Genomic DNA, 26,260 nt, shown 5'->3' on the forward strand with positions numbered 1-26,260 from the left:
CTAATTTTGTTACATTCTGAAGCCTGTCTGCCATTGAGGCTGATGGTAATGAGATTTGGAAAGGAGCCGGGCTCTTAGCCGGGGTCAATTCATCTCTGGGAGAAAGTGCTACCATCAAAACGCCCAGGAATTATTAGCACTTAGAGGACAGCTGAAGAGGCCTATTAACCTGAGATGCCAGGGGGAGTCCTGAAGTGTGAGGTGCAATTACATTTCTGCTTTATTTCCCCCTGGCTTCATATTTAAGGGTGAAAAAAAGATGGGTGAGTAAGAGCTTGCGGAAATCAATAAATATTTATTAGGCCCCCAGAATGCCGTCATCCCACCTCATCTCTGTCATCCCACCTCATCTCTGCATGCCGCACCCGCGTGCATGAATATATGAACACGGTAGCTCCCTAACTCACTTCTCAGCCCAGCCCTGGAGACAGCAGGCCCACCTGTTTTGCTACTTTTGTGTCTTAACCAAGGGGGAATTCAGGGCACAGCAAGGATACTTCCCTGTCTCTAGTTGGCGGTAGAGCAGGATTTAAGTCTGGATTTCCCAATTCCAGCACGCTGTCTGCACAAGCACATGCCAGCACTTTCTCTAGGTGCCAGGCTCTATGTGGAGAGGCCAGGCGGCGAAAGCGCCAGCCTGTGGTCTCTTTTGTAACAATGGGTCTCACTCTGCCTGCATGTTAGGCTCATCTGGGAAGCTTTAAAAAAAAAAAAAAAAAAGGAGAGAAAGAAAGGAAAGAAAGGAAGAAGAAAGAGAAAGAAAAAAGCAAGAAAGAAAGAAAGAAAGAAAGAAAGAAAGAAAGCAAGAAGAGATAAGAAGCAAAAGAATGCCCTGCACGAATCCAAACCTCACAACGCAAAATCAAACCCCATCCCTACCACCCCCCGCCAACCATCACCCCCCTCCCCTCAACCGACATACCCTCACCAACGAAAAACCTCAAAAGAAAAGAAAAGAAAAGGAAAAGAATGCTGAACCTGGGTCCCTCTCCCAGAGATTCTGCTTTGATTAGCTAAGGGCAGACCCAGACCCCATGAGCTTCTAGAGTGTGGGAGAGTGTTGTGTGCCCATCTCAGCTCCTCAATAACCAACGTTGCAATTGGGCAGCCCTCTGTGGCCTTAGCACGATGGCAAGATGCCTGCAGCAATAACCATCAGGAAACTGGAAAACTGAAGGTTCATCACTTACAGGGCCTGGAAATTATACACACGGCAGGTCCTATGTAGAGAGAGGGAGGGAGAGGGGGGGAAGCAAGGTAAGGGAGGAAGAGAGGGAGACCCCAAAGAGGCCTCAGGGTGGGAGGCTGCGTGGCTCGTGGTCTAGTTGTACATATGGCTGGCAATGTGTTTCTTTGAGATACGCATCTTCGAAGTGGATGCTTAGGCACTCAAAGCTTATGTTGGGTCCTTGCATTACAAAATGCAAAAACAAAACAAAGTAAAACAAGAATGGTCAAGATTTACACTAGAGAGAGAGAGAAGGAAAAAAACATGGTAAGAGACCCGTGAGTTGAGGGGGTTGGGGGGTAGGAGGGGCTGTGGTTACTCTGTTTTTATCAATACAGGCAGTTACCCTGCCTGCTGCCAGGCCTTACCCCCTTCAATCCTACCAACCACCCTTTGAGCCAGAGGACATTGCTCACCCTTTGAGGGAACATCATTGCAGAGTGAGACAAAGAGTTTGGAATGAAGAGGAACTGACTTCAAAACCAAGTTCTGCCAGTGGCTATTTGTGTGATGTTGAACAAGTCACTTAAACGTCTTTAAGTCAAATCTGTCTACTTTATAAATGGGATGTAAAAATGTGCCCTAAGCTAGGTTGTGTGAAGATCAAACGGAAGAAATCTATCTTTGAACTTCGTAGGGTCTACTCCGTAGGCCATATAACATCATCCCAGTGATACTACAATGGGGGAGAAAACTGAAGCTCAGAGCCAGGAAGCCATTTGCCCAAGGTCACAGGCAGGCGACCCATGCTTCCGTAGGGACAGACACACTCCTTTTGATATGATTCAGCACCACTCCCTACACTGAATGGCCTATAATAGGGTGAAGCCACCAGAGGCACACTTTCAGGGCACCTGCTTGCCCAGAAGGCATTCGCGTCTTTTGGCCTCTGCCTAAAAGAGAAGGTAGGACAATTTTTGGGTGGAGAGAAGCTGGAGAGGCTTCCCATTGTCTTTGGATAGTGAACGTTTTGGGGCCAAAATGTTTCCAGGGCTTGGAGTATCACAGAATAAATAGACTAAGCTCTAGATACAGTTGAGAATTTACATTCAGGTAATTGAAGAATTTTAAAGCTGGAAGGCATATCAATCGTAGCTTTCACAGAAAAAAAAAAAAAAAAAAAGAAAGAAAATTGGAAAAACTCCAGAGGTAGAATGAGATTTAAGGTTTCTAAAGTAGTGCCTATAAAAAGACTTGCCAGGGAAACTAGGGCAGACTTTCCTTGCAGACAACGGCCCTCGCCCATCCGCTGAAACAGTGGACAAGAGCTTTAAAAAGTCGGAAGCAGCAGTTCTCAGCCGTGACTGCGAAGTAGAATCACTGGGGAAGCTTCATGAGACCCCAGAAGCGGGGCCCCACCCCGGAACAATTAAGTCAGAATCCTGGGGGTAGGGCCCAGCAGTCACAACATCTCGGGCAATTCAACAGAGCAGTTGAAGCTGACCAAGGCCCCTCTGAAGCATCGTGCAAATATGAGTCATTAGCATGCAAGTGATCTAGGCCTATTACGGAATAAGATGCCCACCTTCTGCCAAGGTTCCAATAAGGACTAAGGGCTTTAGTCTACGGCAGGAGGGACCAACTAAGCCTAAGGAGCTGATGGTCCGGAGGGAGATTAAGAGAGTCCCCAGTGTTTGCCCTTCTCCAGCGTGATCCAAGTGTAGACTACCATGGAAAAGTCATGACCTTCATCCGGTCTTCATCTGTTCTTTAATAAAGAAAATAAACAGACCTGCGCACAGGGAATATTTAAGGCCGCGGCTAGCGGCCAGGGGGGCAGGAGGTGGAGTGTGAGAAAACAGCAGCTTTAAAACCAGCTCCTCTTTTTTTTTTTTTTTTCCCTCCTTTAAAACCTCTTCAAGAATGAGGATGAGTTGGTCTCTTCCAGGCCTGCAGCACACCCAGCTCTCACACACTATCTGCCACCTACACTGAGGGTATGGACTCTTTTAAAAACAATGGATTTTCTGATTGTGTCTAAAAACTGCATGTTTGTTTTCAAAATTTGGAGATGAAAAAACATAAACAGCTTAAACCTCCAAATAAATAAATAAACCAACAGTTTAAATCACCCATAATCTCATGGTCCAGAGGCAATTATTATTAACACTATTTTCTGCCTTTTGTCCTCATGATCATACGGATATTTGGTCGTGAAAACCGAAGCTCTCTTTCTCGTCTCACAGGTCACTCTTGAGTAATAACTCAGAGCTGAAGCTTAGATCACAAAAGATTCCAATTCAAATACAGCTTATTTGGCTACAAGATCATTCCTCTTAGTGCTGTGTGTTTTCACATGATCCAATAGGCTGCCTACTATACTTTTAAAAATTAATGAATTGTTGGGGAAATATATTCACCCCTAAGAAAGTTATATGACAGCTGAAGCACAAGAATCCAAATCACAGTCCTGAAAGATTGCAATTTTCCTGCTCACGGTGCCCAAGTTTATGAGAGTGGGATAGTATTCAGGTCTGATGTGAGACCTCAGGGTCTGCGGAGAGCACCCTGGCCTCCTTCAGACTGATAGCTCCAGGAGCCAGACTTCTCTGGGATGCCCTGGGTACCACCCCAAGAGCAGAGGCATGCAGTCTGAGCCAGAAACACACAGGTATGATCCGTTTCCTGTAACCGCCCCATAAATCACTCCTGGCAGGCATTTCCCTCAACCGGGGGGCCCTCAACCCCGCTTCCCCGAGGGTGATGCTGAAAGAGAAGCCCCAGAAATCAATTCGGGTGCATGAAAAAGAACCTCCAGGTATTTCCCAGTGAAAGAGCGTTCTGGTTCTCTCTTCCTACCCAACTTGCAGAGCAGAAGGCCTCCTCACTCCCCACACTGCACTGCCTCCCCGACCCACTCCCCTTGATCAGCAAACCCATAGTCAGGAACAGGTATCTGCTCTATCTCGGGGCCATAACTAGGGGATGAGATGATCTGTCCTAGGGCCACAGAGTCACTTAAATAACACTTGCTCATTTTCCTCAGCCCTGCCCCGCCAAAGCCTGACTTCCTCTTTGATTTTTTTTTTGTTTTAAATTGGCACCACTGATTTCTTGTAGAGGCCTTTGGTGGTCTGATTCTTCCCCAAGGACCGCACTCCTTGTGTGTACCGCGCCCCCAGCCATGCCCAACACTGTGCAGCCCCCAGACATACCCGCTTCCTCTGGCCTCTGTGAATCAGTGCCCACTGTCTGTCCTTTCTTCCTGACACGCTCTTCCCATCTGGTATCTGCGAGAAATGAAGTTCAATGGCAAATAATACCAACCGTGTTGCTGTGTCACAGCAGGCTGGAGGCCGGCAGGCGGCCCCACAATAGATGGTAAGCGCACAGGCCGGCAGGGCCGGGCTCCTATGGGGCTTGCCTCCTTTCTCAGCAATGCAGACGGTCCACAGGTGGCCCTGGCCATCCGAGCCAGCACACCCACGGAGGAAGGGGTTAAGGGCACATGCACTGAGGTTGCTTTCCCTCAAAGAGCTTTCCAGAAAGTCCAACTGACAGCCTCCACTGACATTTCTATGCCCCTGCCCCATCTAGATGGCAGGCAGGAAAAATGTACCATATATGGCCAAGCACATGAGGACCCCCAACAAAACGCAGGCCCACTTCTGAAGGAAGACAGGGAGACTGGAGGCTGAGCGGTTACTGGCAGTTTCTGTTCTACTAGGGCCCATCTTAGGGTTTGACTCAGGGGGCACCTCTTCCAAGAAGCCCTCCATGCCTTGCACGGGCTCACTTATGAGCCCTTCTTGATCTCCCAGTGCCCTCTTCGTGACTCTGGGTCAGCATTTAGGTAGTAGGTTTCTTGACCATCGCTCCTCAGAACGTGAGCACCAGGGAAGAAAAGAGTGCTTTATTCATCTGTGTCCCTAGCCCTCCAGCACCTGACAGGGGCTAAAAGTAAAAATATTTGTGTGTGATTACTGTTTTATTGTAGTAGGCTGATGATGGACCCCAGGCATGCCCACGTCCTAATCCCCAGGTCCTGGATATGCTACCTTCTATGGCCGAGTCTTGGCTCACGGGATTGAGCTCAGGATCTTAAGATGGGGAGGTTGTCCCACGTTACCGGGCAGGCCCCGGGTGCACTGGCATGAATCTTTAGAAGATGGGGCAGGGACAGATTTGGCACAGATGTATAGAGGGGAGGGTGATCTAAAGGGAAGGTGAACACGCTGGCTTTGGAGACCGGAGTGATACAGCCCCAACCCCAGAGAGAGGCCCAGAAGCTTCTCCAGAAGCTGGGATTGGCGAGAAAGGACCCTCTGCTGGAGCCTCCAGACAGACACGGCCCTGCCGCCACCTGGATTTCAACCTCGTGCTACTACTTCCAGATTTCTGACCTCCAGAACCATGAGAGAATACATTTCTGCTGTTTGAAAGCACCCACCAAGTTTATGGCTGTTTAAATTTGTTACCGCAGCCCTGGGAAAATATCACGCTTATTTACCACTTTAAAAAGTCATTATTGAACATAACTGCGTAGAGAAACACATCAAATACATACATGTGTGTGTATGTGCCTTAGTTTGGGTTCTCCAGACGCAAACCTGAGACAATGACATCGATGCAGGTGGTTTATCAGGGAGGTAAACTGAGGAAACGCCTGTAGGGGAGCGAGTCCATGAGACATAAATGGGAGGGAGCCATACAAGGTGCTTGCGTGAGCACACCACCACCATCAGGACCTGTTGAAAGGTGCAGGACACACCTCAGAGTCACCCCTTATGAAGGAGGAATCTGGGTATTTTCTTCCAATTTCTGGTCATTGTATGTCAACAGCTGCCCCTGGGGCCAAGTCAAAGATACTTGCAGTGTGAGGCATCGGCAGTTTGGGAAGGCGAGGTGGCTGAGGGGTGTGCGCAGGGTACCTGCAGACCTGCTGGGGATGGGTCACGAGCAGGTGGTCTTCCCTGCACATGTGTGGGAGGTGGCCATGCGGCACAGTGCATGAGAGCAGGGGCTCGGGGCTCTAACCAACCTCCTGTCATAGTCTTATCTGTAAAATGGGAATAGCAATTGCTTCCTAACTCATGAGATAGTTAGGAGGAGTAAAAAATACATATAAATATAAAACTGTGTATAAAATATGAATATACATTATATTTATTAAAGCGCTTACAGTGATGCAGACACTCTTTTAACTGTTTTATACAAATGGCTGGTTTAATCCTCAGTAATCCTAAAAGGCTGGAGGTATTATTACTCCTAGTTGCCTATGAGGAAATTAAAGCACTAGCTAGTTAAGTAGCAGAGAGAGGACTTGGTCATCTCATACCAATTCCTAATCACGACGGAGTATGGCCTTCTTTCAATGAAATAATATGACCTGATTTGAGGTAATAACTACCTGGTTGGTAACAGGCTCTCATAATAGTATTGTTGTTGTTGTTGTTCCTGTCATTATTGTTTACTACTGCTACCTCTAGGCACGTGTGGCTACTACAGACACTCTCGGAGCCCTCTTCTCCAGCCACAATGGAGGGCGGGTGGGAAACAAATGCTACCCAAAGCAGAGAGAGCCCCCTGCTGAAGTCATGTGAATGCACTGAGCAGTCCCACCGGCCTTGACCATCTTGGAGGCAAGGCAGGTGAAGGTGAGCGGAGCACTCTGACGCTGCTCTACCTCAAGCAAATCAACCTCAGGTACATGGTGTGGCCCCAGAATCCTACTGATATGAGGGCTGTGTTAATATTTATACTCAGATGAATGCTACCCCTCCAGGGTTTTATAGCTCAAAGTTTCTATTTATGATGAGACTTTTAAAGATAGATGCATATGCATAATTTTCCAGTCCACATGTCAGTGGAAATAAGTGGCTATAGATACCTGTCTTTTTTTTCTTTTTTTTCTTTTTTAAGATTTTATGTATTTGTTCATGAGAGACACACAGAGAGAGGCAAAGACACAGGCAGAGGGAGAAGCAGGCTCCCTGCAGGAAGCCTGACGTGGGACTCGACCCCAATGTGGGACTTGATTGCAGGACCCCGGGATCATGACCTGAACCAGAGGCATATGCTCAACAGCTGAGCCACTCAGGTGTCCCAGACACCTCTCTTCTCTAGCTGGGATATTAGCAGGTTTCCCTGGCTAGGCCTCACTTCACTATCTTTATTCCAGTCCAGCCATCAGGACCCTGAAGTGAAGAAGCCAGCAGAAGCAGGGTTATCAGTTCGCCAGACTGCAGGGCACCAGTCCCTGCAGGCTTGTGAAAGGAGGAGAGGGCCCCCTGGAGTTGTGCAATGTCATGGCACAGAACAGAAATACAAATTAGATGGAGCTCCAGCTTCAGCTCCTTATGCTCTCAATCCAGGTCTAGCTAGCACAGTTGGGCAAGCAGAAGGGCCCAGCCTAGCGACCTCAGCTTCCTGAGAACCTGGGCGATGCAGCTGAGCTCCATGCCTCGGTGTGTTCTCATCTCCAGAGTAAGGTTGATGAAGCACACATGGCTTTGCTGTGAGATGATGCATGTAACTTGCTTAATGTGACTCTTGGTTTTTGGAAAACATTATATAAATAATATCTGTTGTCATTTTTATTGTAAGCATCCCACACATTGCTGTGTCACCTTAACAATCTCTGTGGGTTGTGTGACAAATGAAGAAGAGACTCCTAAGAAGTTCATCAACTTGTCTAAGCCCTGGAGTCTCACTCCAGACTGGGGCAAGAATGGAATTCAGGGATGTTATTTCTACCAAGCCCTTTGAGATCATAGTGTGAATACTGTAATCAGTGGGAAAAGCCAGAAAGGTTAGTCTTCCCTGGTGGATAAGATGTAATGCTTTTAAATGAATCAGGCAACCTAAAGGTGCCAGGGCTTATCCACGGTATTAGTCAGGGTTCTCTGGAGAATAGAACCAATGCCAAAAGAGAGAGATTTATTATTATAAGCAATTGGCTCATGCGATTGTGGGAGCCGTCAAGTCCAAAGTCTGCAAGGCAGGTGGAAGACCGGAGACCCAGGGAAGAGTTTGTGTTGTAGCCGAATCTAAAGACAGTCTGCAGGCAGAGTACCCTCCTCCTCCTGGGAGCTCAGTCAGTCGGCTTTCATCCAAGGCCTTCAAATGATTGGATGAGGCCCACCCACATTATAAGGAGTGATGTGCCCTACTCAAAGTCTACCGATTTAAATGTTAATTGTGTCCAGGGGCACCTGGATGCTCAGTTGGTTATGCATCCTACTCTAGATTTCGGCTCAGGGCATGATCTCAAGGTCACGATCTCAGGCTGGAGAGATCGAGCTCTGCGATGAGCCCCATGTCTGGCTCCACACTGAGCATGGAGCCTACTTAAGATTCTCTCTCAGCCCCTGCCCCTCCACCCCCCACCCCTGCTTTCACTTTTTCTCTCTAAATATAAAAAATTAAATACATAAATAAATATTCATTTTATTTTAAAAAATCTTTTCCCAGAAACATCTGGACTGGTGTCTAACCAAATATCTGAGTACTTTGGACTTGCCAAGTTGACACCTAAAATCAACCATCACACCCAAAAAGATGAAATATTTCAGTATGACCCTTCCCCAGCAAGCACCCACAGTGATAGATTTTTTTTATTTCTGCTAGATCTTTTTTTTAAGATTTATTTATTTATTTATTTATTTATTTATTTATTTATTTATTTAGGAGAGTGAGAGTGCAGATGAGCAGAGGGAGAGGCAGAAGGAGAGGGAGAAGCAGACTCCCCACTGAGCAGGGAACCCCCACAAGACAAGGGGGTTCTGGGATCCCAGGGTCCTGGGATTATGCCCTGAGCTGAAGACAGACCCCTGACTGACTGAGCCACCCTGGCAGCCCTATTTCTGATAGATCTTTATGGACAAATAAACTTGGAACTTCCTCCAGAAGTCTAGAACAATCTGAACAGCATGGTGCTGTGGGGCAAGCTGAGGTCTGGGAGGGTGAGAGAGAAAGAAGCCTATGGATTGCTGAACTACCTTTGCAAGCACTGTTCCCCATGCCAACAAGTCTGCTCCCCTGTTTCTTCTTGCTTGCCCAGCTCTTGCATACTCTCTTGGAGGCCACTTCTGGGGAACCTTCCCTGATACCCCAGGATAATGCTGGTTTTCCTATTAAATATCCTCTGGCAGCCAGCACGCTCCCGGTGTATGTAAGTCTGTGATTGCTTAACAGCTTGTCAGTTTCTCACACTGAATTCTCTTCTTTCCTTTTTTTTTTTTTTTTTTTTTTTTTGAGAGAGATATTGAGGAGAGGGGCAAAAGGAGAGGGAGAAAGAGAACCTTAAGCAGGCTCCACACTCAGTGCAGAGCCCAACGAGGGGCTCAATCTCATGACCTGAGCCAAAACCAAGAGTCAGATGCTTAATCAGACTGAGCCACCCAGGGATCCTACTCCCACTGAATTCACAGTATCTTGGGGACTATGCTCCAAAAACACTTCTTGCGTAGATGGATGAGTGTTATGGACCGCATGGTTGTACTCTCTGCCCCAAAACCTACACATTGGAACCTAACTTCCAGTGGGCAATATCAAAAGGTGGAACCTTTGGGGGGAAATTACATTTCAATGAAGTTGTGAGGGTGGAGCCCTCACAATGGGATTAGTGTCCTCCCAAGAAGAGAGAATCTAGCGCTCCCTCTGCCATGTGAGGATACAAGGAGACGGCCATCCGCGAACCTGGCGGAGGTCTCTCACCAGACACTAGTCCTGCTGCACCTGCTCTTGGACTCGCCAGCCTCCAGAACTGTGAGAAGCAAAATGCTGGTGAAGCCGCCCAGCATACGGCCTTCTGTTAGGGCAGCTTGAACTAACCAAGAGAGAGAAGCAAACAAGAGAAGGAATGACTTTGGAAGGCTAGGGAGAAGGGCTCATCATTACAAAGCTGGCCAAGGGGGTCTCGCAGAACAATGTTCTCTGTGTCTTAGTCTACTCGGGCTCTTATAACAACATGCCACAGACAGGGCATCTTATAAGCAAGAGGAGCTTAATACTCCCAGTTCTGGAGGCTGGAAGCCCAAGTCAGGGTGCCAGTGTGATCAGATGAGGGTCGTCTTCTGGGTCATGTCCTCGCATGGTGGAAGGGGCGAGGGAGCTCTTCAGAGCCTCTTTAACAAGGCAGCAACCCCACACATGATGGGTCTATCCTCATGATTTAAATACCTCCCACAGGCCCCACTTCCTAATACCATGATGCTGGGCGTTAGGATTTCAATATATGAATTTGGAAGGGAGAAAAACATTCAGACCATGACATTCGGGTTCCCTGGCAGCAGGTCAGGGCTATTTTTTTCTTGCCCCCTAAACCTTTGGAGCCGAACAGCCTCCTTCCCACACTCGACCTCTCCCCCTTCTCAGCTATAGGAGAGCATCACCACGCAGAGCTGAGGCCAGCCACTCCTGGCCAGGCTCACGTGCTCTGTCTGGGTCCAGTCAATGTGCTTGTGAGTGTGGATGGTGCCGACAGCAAGGGCCAGGTGCTCTCTCACTTCCCAGCAGCCCCCACGGGAGCCTGGAAAGCACGAGTGGACCTCCGTACACGAGCTTCCTCCTGCTTCTGAGAACAGACAGCAGCCTGACATTTCCAGCCCAGGAGAGGCTCGGCACCTTTAACTGCTACCTGCACTCGAGCCTACGCAGATACCCAAAACTTGTTCTCATGGCAGGAATGCCCTACGTGTGTCATCTGCAAAGGCTTCTGTATCACTGGAGCATCAGAAAATCCTAGGGCATTTCTGCTTTCTCGTTCCCGGGGCCTCAGGCCTTGCTGCTAGCATCCAGCTGCCTCACCAGGCTGCTCCGAGGTGCAGGGGTGTGTGTGGACGTGTGTTGCGGGGCGTGGGTGGATGTGGATATATGTGGGGGGCTATGTATTATACACACACACACACACCCATGTGTGTCACAAAAAAGCCAGACATTAAGCAAGACATACCCTGGGCTCCCAGTGATTCTGTGTCATGATACTGATCATTATAATCATTATAATATTAGCCACCCGCTGCTTCAGGATGCTGGTAAGGATTAATGGGATGCTGCTAACAAAGTGCCGTGAGTCCTTGGGGAAAGCTCTTTAGCAGGCACTGGTTTGAACCTCTTTCGGGTGGGAAGGAAAATATAAACTAGGAATGGAGCCACATCTGGCCACTGCCCTGCCATGTCTTAGCTGTGGGGCCTTAGGCCAGGATTATATCCTGTCTCTGATTCCTCCTCCATAAAATGGGCTCATAGGGTATGTCTGTTTTCTCCCCTGGGGACTGAGCAGGACAAAAAAAAGAGATCGTGTGAGTGAATACCCTATGAAAACTGGCAAGCTTGGGACATATCCCCAAGCTTGGCACCATCAACTCTCAGGCCAGGTCCCTGCACCACCAGGTTGGGGATCCACTGGCAGCTCTTCCTCAGAAGTCCCTATTCAAGTTCAAACGTGACTCACTTTCTTCACCTCCACTGGTGCTGGGAGGGGTCCTTTGGATGAGTGGCTTTAGGCTAAAAGGAGCACACGGGGAGGATCTAGCCCTGTTCTCTATGTCCTCAGCGTCTGTGCCCAGGTGATGTGTCCCTCCCCAGTCGACAGCTAAAGACTCTCTGAAAATCCAGATGGCACCTTCCCATGGGGTCCCCGCGTAGAGCCACTCTCACAGCAGGATAGGGCTAAACATTTACTGATTTCCCAGAGGCAGGATCGCCTTCCCTTTGGAAGACTCCTTTCTCCAAGTGACTCCTGAGCCCTAGGTCACTAGTGGTTGGTGTACATGGGGAGCAGAAGGTAGACCCAAAAGCCGCCAACTCCCAGGGAGGATGGGCTTGGGAAACCCTTGGGAAGAGAAACTGGAGCAGGGTGACAACAGAAGCGACCATCTCCTGTCCCCCACCGTAGTTTCCTAGCCCTGAGATCCTCAAATGGTCTCCTGACGCCCAAAGAAAACGTCACCCACAAGGTTTCACTTAGAAGACACGAAAAGTACTTTTCCAGAGTATCTATTGCTCCTGTCCACAAAGCCTGACCGCAGTTTTCAAAATCCATTTAGGCTGAAAAATTCCTTTCCCCTAAGAAGCGTTCACTGCCCCCCGACCGTGGCCAGAGTACCAACGGCGACCATCCTTAATCCCCTCCAACTAGTCCTGCTTCCCTAGGTTCAGAGAATCATCATCATCATCACTACCACTGGCACAGATTCACCACTCCTCTATACCAGGCAGGGTGCTGAGGTACACGAATCTCTCTCTTCATTCTGGAAATTACCTTATGACAGAAGTTCTATTACCGGCCTAATTTTACAGGTGAAGCTCAGAGAGCTTAAGTAACTTTCCCTAGATGAGCATCTGAGCAGCTGCACTGGGACTCAGCCCCAGGTCCCCCAAAACTCACGCTGTGAACTTCTTCCCTGTTTTGCTTCTCTTGGGCATAACAGAGTAGTTCCTTGACCACAGTTCCACGGAAGCCAACCAGAAGGATATGGGCGTGCAAGCTGTATATTCATTCTTTCTGACTCAGTGCCTGATTTCTGGAACGTCTGCCCCAGGCCCTTTCAGTTCCTGAACATGCAGACCTCATTTTATTTTTATTTTTTTAAAGATTTTATTTATTTATTCATGAGAAACACACACACAGAGAGAGAGAGAGAGAGAGGCATAGACACAGGCAGAGGGAGAAGCAGGCTCCATGCAGGGAGTCCGATGTGGGACTCGATCCTGGCACTCCAGGATTACGCCCTGGGCCGAAGGCAGGTGCTAAACCACTGAGCCACCCAGGCTGCCCGCAGACCTCATTTTAACTAAAAGTTCTGTGGAGACAATGAATCAGAGGGTCTAGAGCAAATTTGCTGCCTCTGGTCTCCAGAGCTGCCTGCAACTATATCAGGAGTGAAGACGCACAGCCAAATTTTAGCAGAACTCGTTCAAAGGAATCATTCTTCTAGAGTTTCAGTTCTAGACTCCAATAGTCTCAGAGTATTGCAACGTATTATCTCTCTAAGGGGCAGCCTCTGACTTGCAGCTTAGAAGTGTTCCAGAAATCAACCAGCTCCAGGCAAACGCTGGGCTAAACCTCTAGTCCTTCATCGGCCCACGTCCTAGCACTTTTCTATTTCCAGAGGGTGATTTGCTCTGATTCCAGGACACAGCAATACCCCACGTCTCAGCTACTCAACACCAGCTGCTGGTAGCAGGGTTTGAAAAATGCCTCCCAGATTTTAAGTATCCGGAGTGGTTTGCAGCAGCGCTCCATCAGCTCGATGACACACAAGAGTCGAGATATATGTGAGCTCCTGGTGCAAACCATTCTTCACCCAGGCTCCGTGCGAGAGCCGACTCGACGTGAGGTTCATCCCTCCATTTGGCCCACCAGCCATCACAGAGCAACCCCAGTGCCCACAAGCCAGGGCTGGGCCTGTCCCTCACCTCCGCTGGAATGCAGATGTGGGGCTGAGCAAGTGGGTGGGGGGACCCTGGCATCTGTCTCCCAGGGAAGGACGCGGAGCTCGGTTTCCTGGGAAGGTCCTGAACAGAGCACCGGCCACGTGTGCTAAGCTGAAGGCTTCTCTGCTACCCTTGATGATTTATGCCTTCGGCTCTTGCCCCAGGACTCTGCACTGGCTTAGGAACTTTGGGTGCTGTGGGTCAGGACTAGCAAAAGCAGGGACCCAGTGACGCCTCTGAGCCGGGCTGCCGAGAGAATTCTAAACCCAAGTGTTGGGGGGGAGGAAAAAAAAATAAAAATAAAAAAATAAACCCAAGTGTTTTGGGTTTTGGTTGCGCTCTTTCCCCTCCTTCCTTCCCTCTCTCTCTGCCCCACCCCCACCGCAACACATTATTTTCAAAATAACATTTTTCTAATTACAAAACCAGTACATAGAGGGGTGCTTGGGTGGCTCAGGCGGTTGATCGTCCGACTCTTGGTTTCAGCTCAGGTCATGGTCTTACGGGTCCTGAGATCGAGCCCCACGCTGGCCTCCACGCTCAGTGGGGAGTTGTCTGCTTGGGATGCTCTCCCTCTGCCCCTCCACCCACTCACACTCCTGTGTGGGCACACTCTGTCCCTCTCTCTCTCTCTCGAATAAATAAATAAATCTTTAAAAAGAAAAAAGTGTATACCAAAAAAAAAAAAAAAAAAAACCCACTAAGAAAACCGTCATCTATCCTCCCACCCAGAGATGGCTGCAATAAGCATTCTGATATTTGTACTTCCAGTACATTTTTAGTGCCATCTACTTGATTGTATTTTTTCTGTAAGAAGAGAGTTAAATAGTGATATGCCTGTACAGTCCTACCTGGTTTTTTAAAAATATTTTTTTAAGAAAATAACATATTGTAAACACCTTACGAGGTCCGTCTGAAGGCACGGGCTCCTTGGGTAAGCGCTTGGGGCCCTCCTTAGCTCCGTATTCCCTGACTCGAGTCTCTGCCAGGCTAGAGGAACATGGGTCAAATCACTGACCTCTAGGCTGGGGCTCTCCTTGCCATCAGGAAGCCGCCGATTCTCCCCGTGGTCAAGAGTCATGCCTGGCAATTCGTCCACAGGGCACCGCTCTCCATCTTCGGCGGGCACACACTATTTATCTGGGATGTTTCTTACAATGTCCAGAGATACTGATTTCCCAGATCTACAGGCACAAAAAACCACGTCTAGTACTTGCAGTGATTCCCAAGCCATAGTCTATACATTTCCAGTGTCGACTTAAGTGTGGAATGAAAATTATGGAGTCCATTTAAAGGTCTTGGTTCTGGGGAGCCCCCAACACACCCATTCCACTATCTCAACGCCAGCAGCTCAGCCAATTACCTTAAGGCAACCACCACTGAGAGGTCAAAGGTTACACAGGGCAGCCTCAGGATTTATGTCCACCTCAGGACTCATTGACCCTCATCGACTTCTTTTATGAGTCAGGACCAGGAAGGGACCATCAATATTGTTACAACTGGGTTGGAAGCCCACTCGTCTACCATGTGGGACATACCACCCGAGGCATAAACAGACGGCTCTCTGGCTTCAGAGGCTCCTTACTCCACTAGGCTCCTTTAGATGAGAAATGGGTATAAGTTGTAAGCATATTGATCATTTGAGGAGTGCATTAAGTGTAACTGGATTTAATACATACTTTAGGTTCTCACTGCATCAACAGAGGAAGGTTAATCTTAGCCATCCTCAAGATTCCCCACTTTTTCCAAGTTTGGAGGGGCCAGTGAAATATTCTAGTAGATGTTTGACAATCAGCTCTCTGGGGCGGGAGAAGGGGAGCGGCAGGGAAATATGCATATACATGTGTACATAAATTTATGTTAAATTTTACTGACATAGGGACGCCTGGGTGGCTCAGCAGTTGAGCGTCTGCCTTAGGCTCAGGGCGTGATCCCAGGGTCCTGGGATCAAGTCGCATATCAGGCTCCCTGCAAGGAGCCTGCTTCATCTCCCTCTGCCTGTGTCTCTGCCTCTCTCTGTGTGTATATCATGAATAAATAAAATCTTTTTAAAAAAATAAAATAAATTTTACTGTCATAAAGGATGTACGACACAATTTTAAAATAATCGTAAAATATGCAATATTTTTCACTTTGAATTCCACACAGCTGCACAGAATGCCTTCCCTGGTTTTGCTGAACTCTTGTACCCCTACGCAGCCTATGGTGGTGATGCAGCCATTATTTACCAAAATCAGATTACAACAAGAAGCCACCACATCACTAATGAATGTGTGTGATTTCCATATGAATGTTGGTATTTTATGTTAACATACAAGTGAAACAACAAAGGTAAATGTCAGAATATCACTCACTCATCAGTGATGCGAACTGGATAATGATCTTACAATACTAAAAGAATATTCCATCAATACTGTGTGCTAACACAAGGTAACAGCTACACACATGACACACTTAAAAAAAAAAAAAAAGATTTTATTTGTTTATTTGAGAGAGAGCCTGAGCAGGGGGCAGGGAAAAGGAGAAGCAGGCTCCCTACTAAGCAGGGAGCTCAGCTCAGGGGCCAATCCCAGGACTCTTGACCTGAGCCAAAGGCAGATGCTCAACCAACCAACTGAGCCACCCAGGCACCCCCACATGACATACTTTTAAGTTTAATTTGCCTTATTAGCATTTTTTCCATCACCTTCTTCAGTCTGTTCTAGACAATCAAAAAACCAGGAAATCAAGCCCTGATTCCCAGCATTTGTCGATCCCTGAGGTGCAAACACTCCCATCCATAGCTAATTTCAAGCTACCAACATGACATTCTTCTGGAGGAGATGCTTACCATTATTTAGTATTTCCACCATCCAAATAAAGATACAGATTTATAGATAGGTAAATAACTTCAAGAATGCATATAATAGTAAAATAATTAGAAAGTGATGAGTTTGGGGTATTTATTGCCTTTGTTCTCTATATAATTTATCTAATTATCAGTTCACATAATTTGATTTTAACAACAGCTGTATCGGGGATCCCTGAGTGGCTCAGCGGTTTGGCACCTGCCTTCAGCCCAGGGCCTGATCTTGGAGACCCGGGATCGAGTCCCACATCAGGCTCCCTGCATGGAGCCTGCTTCTCCCTCTGCCTGTGTCTCTGCCTCTCTCTCTGTGTCTCTCATGAATAAATAAATTAAAAAAAAAAAAAACAGCTGTATCTAACAATCAGCTCCCAAAACTCCTGAAACTTCAATAATTAGCTCTTGTGAGCTGATATACAAGGGGCCTGAGCACTGTCAAATGGTTGGATCTGGTGGGCATTCTTTCTAGCTATTGCCGTCTATCCATAATGACACCTGCTAAGAATTCTCGCTAACATCTAGCTTCTGGTCATTGGTCTAAGCAAGGTCACTGCTATGTCTTGATTTCTCTATACACTGTCTTCTCCAGGTACACGAGCTCTCCCTCAGTTCACTTCCATGGATAAATGGAGATGCAGATTTTAAAACTCATTAGGACAGTTGGAGAATCTTCTAGTAATACGCAATGCTTTCTGCTCCATTAAATGTACTAAATAGACTCATATCTATTTAAGTTTATTTTTGGACTCTATGCTGTTCCATTGGTCTGCTTGCTTTTTTATGCAGCAGAATCACACTGTTTTAAACTCATTCTATGTTTTACAAGTTGGTTGGCTGTTCTCTTTCACTGCTATTCATTTTTCAGTAATATCCTAACTATGCTTTTGTGCTTTTTATTTTAAGATTTTATTTATTTATTCATGAGAGACACACAGAGAGAGGCAGAGACACAGGAAAAGGGATAAGCAGGCTCCCTGTGGGGAGCCCGATGTGGGACTCCATCCCAGGACCCCGGGATCATGCCCTGAGCCAAAGGCAGACGCTCAATCACTGAGCCACCCAGGTGCCCCTTTCATGCCTAAACTTTTAAAATTCACCTTTTTTCGTTGTGCTTTTTAACTTATTGGCATATTTGTTATGCAAACAATACAAAAATGTCAACATATTTATGATATTCAACCAACCTATTCATGAATAGACTATATATATATTATACTTTTTACTTACTCAATTCTTTGTGTTCTTCAGTAGCATTTTAAACTTTTTTTTTTTTTTTAAGATTTTACCTATTTATTTGAGAGAGAAAGAGAGCACGAACAGAGGGGAGGGGCAGAGGGAGAGGGAGGAGCAGACTGGGGTTGAACAGGGAGCCCAACATGGGACTCCATCCTAGGAGCCCCAGGATCATGACCCGAGTTGAAGGCAGATGCTTACCTGGCTGAGCCACCCAGGTGCCCTAAACTTTTTTTTCTTATAGCTGTGAATGTTTCTAGTAAAATTTATCCTAGGTATTGTTTTTAATGTGTATAACTAGTTTTTGAATATAACTATTAACCTATATTAAACCTGTGCTTTCCTAAGTTCTTTAATATAATACTTTATTTTTCTACTTATGCCTCTCATTTCCAAATCTTTATAACTCTTATTTATTTCTACTATCAAATTGCATTGGCTACTTCCTGTGGAATCTTAATAACAGTACAATGAGCATTCTTGGTTTGTTCCCGATTTCAGTGATGCTTCCAGAGTCTACCCATTATAAATAATGCCTGCCTACTTATTAAGAAAGTTTCTATCTAGTTCTATTATTTATAAGTCTTATTGAAATATAATTTGCATACCTTCTAAAGTATATAATTCAGTTGGTTTTCATATCTTTACAGAGTTGCACAACCATTACTATTAGCTAAATTTAGAAAACCCTCAACACCCCCAAAAGAAATCCATACTTATTCGAAAGCACTCTCATTCACTCCTCCCCCCACCCCCTGGCAGCCTTAAATTTACTTTATAGGATTTACCTATTCTGGGTATTTCATATAAATGGAATCATACAATTTGTGTCTTTTATGAATGAAATTTTTCACTTAAGATGATGTTTTCAAGGTTTATCTATGCTGTAACATGTATTAATACTGCATTCCTTTTGTTGCCAAATAATATTCCTTGAATGGATATATACTACATTTCATTTATTCATTTGTCAGTTTATAGGCAGTTGATTTGCTTTTTTTCAAGCGTTGGCTATTATGAATGATACTACTATAAACATTTTTTTAAAGATTGTATTTATTTGAGACAGAATGAACATGAGTGAGGGGCAGAGGCAGAGGGAAACAGGGAAGCAGGCTCGCCACTAAGCAGGGGAGCCTATCCCAGGACCCCAAGATCAGGACCAGAGCCAAAGGCAGACACCTAACCAATGGAGCCACCCAGGTGCCCCTGCTATAAACATCTTTGTAAGTCTTTGTGTGAACATCAGTTTTCACTTCTCTTAGGTGTGTACCTGGAGTGGATTATATGGAAACTCTACTACGTTTGACCTTCTGAGGAACTGATCGAATGTTATCCAGAGCAATCGCACCATTTTATATCTCCATCAGCAGTGTGTGAGGGTTCCAGTTTCTCTAAACTCTTACCTACACTTGTTATCTTTTTTTATTTTAGCCATCCTAGGAGTTAAGCTTTCTTACTGGGGCTTTGAATTACATTTCCTTAAAAGCTAGTAACAAAGAACATTTTTTATATGCATATTGGCCATTTATATATCTTCTTTTGAGAAATGCATTCTCATATCCTTTGCCCATTTTAATTTTAAGTTTTTATTCAAATTCCACTTAGTTGGGATCCCTGGGTGGCGCAGCGGTTTGGCGCCTGCCTTTGGCCCAGGGCGCGATCCTGGAGACCCGGGATCCAATCCCACATCGGGCTCCCGGTGCATGGAGCCTGCTTCTCCCTCTGCCTGTGTCTCTGTGCCTTTCTCTCTCTGTGACTATCATAAATAAATAAAAATTAAAAAAAAAATTAAAAAAAAATTCCACTTAGTTAACATACAGGATAATACTAGTTTCAGGTGTACAAGATAGTGATTCAATACTTCTCCTTTACTCATTTTTATTTATTTATTTGAGATAGAGAGAGTACACAAGCAGAGGGGAGGGATAGTGGGAGAGGGAGAAGCAGAGTCCCCACTGAGCAGGGAGCCTGATACAGGACTCTATCCCATGACCCTGGGATCATGACCTGAGCCAAAGGCAGATATTTAACTGATTGAGGCACCCAGGTGTCCATACTTTACTCATTTCTAAGTTGAGTTATCTGTTTTTTTGTTGTTGAGTTGTAAGAGTTCTTTATATATTATGGATATAAGTCCCTTACCAGATACATGACTTGGATATTTTCCTCTCACTTTTCACTTTACCAAATGTTTTTCAACAGCAAGGAAGATCTTTTTGATCTATTTAAATGGTGAATCATATTAATAGCTTTCTAAATATTGAAACATCCTTATATTCCTGATATGAACCCTTTTTAGCCAAGGGATATGATTCTTTCCATATGCTGCTGCTGTATTCTATTTGCTACCATTTTATTTAGAATTTTACAATGACATTCATAAGTGAGATTAGTCTATAGCTTTCTTTTTTTGTATTATCTACATTAAATTTTATTATTTTATTTAAGTAGATCATTTATTTGGTAAAGAATCCCTCCAAAACCATCTGGCCCGATGGCTCATCTTGCTAGAGCTATGGGCAAGGAGTGAAAACTGTCTCTATTGCTTCTTAGCAACTGATGCATTTAGATTTTTCTATCTTTTCTGAGATTACTTTTGTTAATTCATCTTCTTTAGAGAAAGTATACATATACTCATAGAGGATGAAGCAAAATACAGTTTTATAATTTCTACACATTTCCTCTCTGCCCTGATTCTCATTTCATATTTTCACATTTTCCTTTGATAATGGCTCAAGTTGTTCTTTGGGATGGCAACATGCTGAATACAGAACTGAAAGTATCTGAGTGCTTTCATGAGTTTCCCGAAGGCCTCTGACCTCTGTTTTAGAACACTGTGTTATCCACAGCATACCCCCTGCCTATTTCAAGACATGAACAGTGGCTCCTAGTAGCAACAAATGTGGCTTCCCTGGCTAGTGTATGAATATCTTCATTGAGGAATTATTGTAATAATCCAGAAGCCTTCCCTACTGTTCTTTCTGCCCAGGGACCACACTACCAGGTCCAGAAGAAGGGTTAACTCGATAGCTCCTTCCCTGCCTCACCCCACCTAGCCCTATCCCCTCACCATCATCCCATCAAGGCCCAGGAGCTAGAAAAAACTAGACTCCTGTCACCCTCCACTTCACTGAATTTTCTTACTCTTTGTACTGATTTTCTGGTGGATTCTCCTATGTAATATCTCAGTCCATAGACAAAGCACTCTCCCCTCCTGCTACCTGTGTCTCTCAGAGTCAGCACAGACAGGCACAATCTCCACCAAAACTCAGCCTCACTGCCTCTTAATGTTTTCATCTGTTGGCTGAGACCAATGCCCTGAACGTAGGGAACACCAGGTAACAAATGTTATCAGCTGGCTGAGTGGGCAACCTTACCTATATTCAGGATTACCTGAAACACTGGATGCGAAAACACTTTTTTAAATGCTAGTGATGGTTCAAAGTAATGGTTGCTGACTGGAAAGATGGCGTACGAATGAATAATGTAACATGTCATTAAGTATCTGTTGAAAACCCTGCTGTGTGAAAGGCTCCATACACATCCATGTGCCAATTATGATAATTTATCATAATTTTTTTTACTCACTTGTGTTAGAAGGCATTCAATAGATGGTCATATATGCAGGATATGGAATGGATCAAAAGTGCTGTGAAACCCTCTGCCACCCCTCCTGCTCCCCACCATGGTCTTGTTTTCAAGGCTCTCAGTCATCGGGGTATATTGTTCCTGCCCAGCCTTAGTTCTCATTCCTCTGCCGAGGCCTCATGAGGCTCCTGTCCATGCTTGAGGTGTACTCCATCTTCCAGGAGTGTTCCCATCTCGTCCTTCCACCACCCAGTCTTCATCTAATATTTCTGGCCCATTTCTGGAGTCTCCACCTACCTAAGCCTTCCCTACAACTCAAGCCATTTGATGCCGATGAGAGCACAACCTGCTTCACTCCATGAACTTTTACACTGCAAAAACATATGGCTTCACATATGGCAGGTGCTGCTGAGCTCCCTGATGGACAAAACAGCAATGTCAATGGCCGTGTCCCCTCAACACATCACCCAGCAGCCAGCGTATTCTAATTACCGGTGTATGCTAATTGTTAGGGACCCCGGGAGGAAATGGCTCTGAACCTACAATCAAAAGTTGACATAGGCAAAATCTGCCCCTCTCATGGGATAGGGGGACAGTCACGGGAGTGAGGCCCCCTTCCCCTCCCCACCACGAACATGGCGCCAGGAGAGGTCACCCACAAAGACGATGTTCTATCTCATTACCAATTCAGTCCCCGTGGAAACCCTCGCCAGGGCCCTTAATTTCTTGTGTTAAAACAACAAACGAGGTGACCACAGCACAATCTCTAATAGGTAGCATGGGTCAACAATTATTCATTTGTACTAGTGCTTTTCGCATGACGGGCCGAGATGAAAATTTGTCCTCTTCCTGGCAAGAGCTATAAATTAGTTTTATGCTACTGTTAAACCCAGAGGCAAAAAAGGGAAGGGACTGGAAGTGGGGGAGGGTCAGGCAAATAAGGCCTGACCACTTCCAGCGACAAAGCTACTTCTTGGACCGTGTAGACAAGGGGGAGGGAACAGCAGAAGACAATGAAATTGGGCCAGTAAAAAAAAAAATGGATGCAGAGTCTCTTACACAAGACAGCAAACTCTTCGAAGATCTGAACTCAGTCTTATTTTTCTTTTTATCCCAATATCTGGCAGGTGTGCTGAATGAACGAACTAATAAATGATGGGCTATTTGCAGCAATTGTGTCCCTCTCAGCCACATCCGAATGCAACCAACTATGTCACATCCCTATGAGTGCTCTGTGAGTTCTCTGGGGCCAATGGAGCCAGTGCAAATGGTGGTGTTAATCAACATTTTTTGACATGTATTGTTCCATAAGATACTAAGCAGAAAAGAAAACAAATTATAATAATTTACGTATAGGTATTTATGTTTAAAAGCACCGGAAAAAGTATGCACCAAAATGTTAATGGTGGCATTTGCCAGGACGGCGGGGCATTCTGAGTTTTCTCTTCTTCATACCATGCAGAATTCTCTAAAATTGGTGTGATGAGAATACATTCCCTTCTAATCAGAAAAAAAAAAAAAAAAAAAAAAGGTTGGTTTTGGGTTTTTGTTTTTTAAAACTCTCATCCTCCCTTAGTTATCAGCTAGAAAAAGAAAACAGTGTAGATCATCTAGGAGATGGGAAAAACCACCCGTGCTTGACTTTGGAATCTGCCACATACATTTTTCCCCCCCAAAAGATTTATCTCCCTAATTATGCTTTGCTCTTTACTTAATATTAGGATTAGTTCTAAGTCCCTGAGCTCCCTTGCCAACTAATGAGCTGAACTACATGGCAGGAAAAGTCAGGTTGGAATGAAATGAAATATGAGCTGCAGATAATCCGCAGGCACATAATTGAGCTTCAGCGGCACACACAGAGGTGGGTAGGAGGAGGCTCTGGGCAGGGGGCTCAGTTCCCATGCTCCAAAGCCAGACTCCCGAGGATCAAAACCCCAGTTCCATTGCTGCTAACCCGGAGGTCTTAGGAGAGACTTTATCCTTTCGGTGCTCTCGTTTTCTTGTTTCTTCATTTGCAAACTGCTAGAGATGATGGTCTCTACCTCCTGGAGCCCAGAGGAGGATTAAATGAGACGAGGCGTGTAATGTGTTTAGCGCAAGCCCTCAGCAGGTGCCCGCCGGGACAACTGTGCATTCGGGGCACACCCTGCCATGATTTGCATCCATATAATACCTCCTTCCAAACGGATTTCACTTTTTAGAATACATTTTAACATATTCCTCTTATCCTTCCTCTGGGAAGGGAGGTGGGTTTCGTCATTCGCATTTTACAGTTATAAAAACGAAGGCCTGGAAAAGTGAAAAGAGTTGCTCTTGGTTTTGTGAGGAGGAGGAGGTGTGAGACCACATCTCAGTTCTCCGTGAGCCAGCTTCGCCCTGTGCCCCTGCCCTGCTGCCATGGCGCATAATCTATGCCTCTGCTCCCTTTCTTAGCCAACGCAAGGAAATGTAGGCTTTCATCCCGAGGCCTATTCATCAAGACTTGTGAAGATGAGCCAGGGAATTACTGTTAAGTGCTTGGCCAAGATCAAATGCTGTGCACATGCCGAATTCTAGTAATAGGGAGAAACTGAAGAGACCCCAGTTCATGGTGGTTCCCTGTCACGAGGCTGGGACGTTCTCAGGGCTGGGATTGAGGACCTGTCATTTTTGCGTTTTACAGAGGAAGGCTTTGGTGCCATTAGCAATTTATCTTCCTTCTGAAATATTCTCCAACACTGGATTCATGGAAGAATTTTTCAGCATAATGGGATGGGGGAAATGAGGAAGATAAAGTCCTCCCAGACTCCCCTTCCTAATTCATACAGAAATCACTTTCCAGACCCTTTAAATGCATCTTAGCTCCTTCCTCAACCACTCCCGTCCAAGGCTTTCTTCTTTTCCCTCTTACCTTCCCTCTCTTCCCATTGGGTTTGGCATTAAGACAAGAGAAAGTGAAAAAGGACAGGGCAACCTGCACTCAACCCTCTGCATGAAACTGGACAAGGTGCCACCCTAACCATCCTCCTACAAACCCCTTCCTGGCCTCTGACAGCATTTGCCACCCTTACCAGAAAAACCAGGTCTGTGACAACAGGAACCATACCATGTTGGTTTTGTTCACTATCTTATCCCCAGCATCTAGCAACTGCTTAATGTATATTTGTTAAATGAATGAATGAGTGGGTGAGTGAATGAATGGATTCCCTGTGTAACAGAACAGCATGGAAATCATTGGATGCTGCCCAAGAGAGTGATGTTTCTTTATATGTTACTACTTAAAACAAGAGGAGGGGGCACCTGGGTGGCTCAAGAGTTGGTTGACTATCCAACTCTTGGTTTTGGCCCAGGTCATGATCTCAGGGTCCTGGGACTGAGCCCGGCATTAGGCTCTGTGCTCGGCAGGGTGTCTGCCCCCCACCCCCACCTACATGCCCAGGCTTTCTCTCTCTCTCTCTCTCCCCTCTCTCTGTGAAATAAATAAATAAATCTTAAAACAAAACAAAACAAAACAAAAAACAAAGAGGAGGGAGCTGCTTCTAACTTCTTAACCCAATGAAAACCCAATTAAATGAAATAGTAGGAAATGGCAGGCAGTCATAAAAATGAAGAATTTATTAATTAAAGCTAAGCTCTCTGAAAGAATGAATTTAACTACTTTGCAAAGAAAGAAGATAAACCAACTTCCCATCCTGTGCTTAACACTTCTCTCAGACTGTAATTCCTTCCTGCCCCTCCTGTGAAGCCAGTCTGTGTTCCAAGCTCCGCCCGGCTATGCAGGCTCTGAGGACTGACAAATTAAGTGGTGTCCTGTGGAATCAGGCAGCCCAATTGCCTATGTTATAAAGGTACTTTGGAACCTGCAGGGATTGGAGGCTGTTGAGGAATCAGAGGATTAAGAGGAATGTCTGAGATCACTAAGAATCCTCTGATTCCAAAAGGGATGCCCAGCAGGCTGCAGTGCAGGGGTGGGGTGGGGTGGGGTGCTAGTCTAGCTCCTCCTCCTCCTCCAAGTGTTGTCTGTGACCCAGCAGCTCTGACCTGCAGGCTGGTTAGCAATGCAGTCTCAGCCTCGGCCCAGACCTGCTGACTCAGAGTCTGCACTTGCCCCAGATGCCCAGGACACCCGTGTGCACACTGCAGTGTTTAAGGCGCCAGTCTAGCCTGCTTTCTGCCACGCAGTGAAGAGTTTTGCTGCTTGTGACACTATAAGGGATGTTATGGGATTTATATAAATGTAAGGTACAATATCAGGTGCTGTGGATCGCTCAGAGCTTCACATGTGCCTTTCCTTCTACAACATTCCCCTAGAGCATGGGAAAAAGCAAACAGATAGGGGGCAAGCCCAGCCCCCTGGTTGACCCTAGAAATGACCCAAGCTACAGGTATCATCCTAGCCCGTAGATGAGGGGGGACTCAGGCTCCTTCCCCTCGGGCTGGTTGGAGAGTCTGAGACACTGGTAGAAAGTGAGCACCCTCCAATGGGGAATGGGAGAGATGTGAACAAAATGGGCCCAACATTGAAAGGTAGCCATGGTGAATTCTGGAAAGAAATACACTTACGGGGACAATTTCAATTGCCTTGAAGTACATGGGGCTAATTATCTTAGTGGACACTAATAAGTGTGTTCCTTAGAGACACATGGTGACTGTAATAACTCAAAGATGAATATTGGATGAATGAGTTATTAGGGACTGGCCAGACTGCTAACCTCTCAAGCCCAGGGGGCAGCTATTCTCCCTTCTGCCTTCCTAGACCTTTCCCTGAAGCCTAAGATTTTTATTAAATATGTACCCAGCTACTGGGAAAGCTTTAGAGTCAATAAAACACCTGCCCCACCCCGCTTATGGGTATTTACTTGGAGCTGTCAGCCACTTTCCATGGAGGTACTAGTCCTTGGACTGGGGTGAGGAGAGCCACACTGCAGAGAGGGGAGGAGCCTATATGCAGCCAGGCACTCACCCCAAAGTTAGGGTACGCCTCCTCTAACCCGTTGACATGC

General features: G+C 46.0%; 1 protein-coding gene and 1 long non-coding RNA gene across 2 annotated transcripts in view; one reads left to right on the forward strand and one right to left on the reverse strand.

The window, feature by feature from the left end:
• Window positions 1-26,260, reverse strand: part of LOC111091812 — a 127,127-nt gene that overhangs the window by 33,395 nt on the left and 67,472 nt on the right. Inside the window, exon 6 of the long non-coding RNA XR_005376221.1 lies at window positions 4,384-4,458. This is a non-coding gene — a long non-coding RNA (uncharacterized LOC111091812). The remainder of the gene's footprint in view (window positions 1-4,383; window positions 4,459-26,260) is intronic.
• Window positions 1-26,260, forward strand: part of SIAH3 (siah E3 ubiquitin protein ligase family member 3) — a 70,279-nt gene that overhangs the window by 25,620 nt on the left and 18,399 nt on the right. The gene's annotated exons all lie outside the window — the stretch shown is intronic.

Source organism: Canis lupus, chromosome 22, assembly GCF_011100685.1.
Source record: "Canis lupus familiaris isolate Mischka breed German Shepherd chromosome 22, alternate assembly UU_Cfam_GSD_1.0, whole genome shotgun sequence".
NCBI classification, from domain to species: domain Eukaryota; kingdom Metazoa; phylum Chordata; class Mammalia; order Carnivora; family Canidae; genus Canis; species Canis lupus.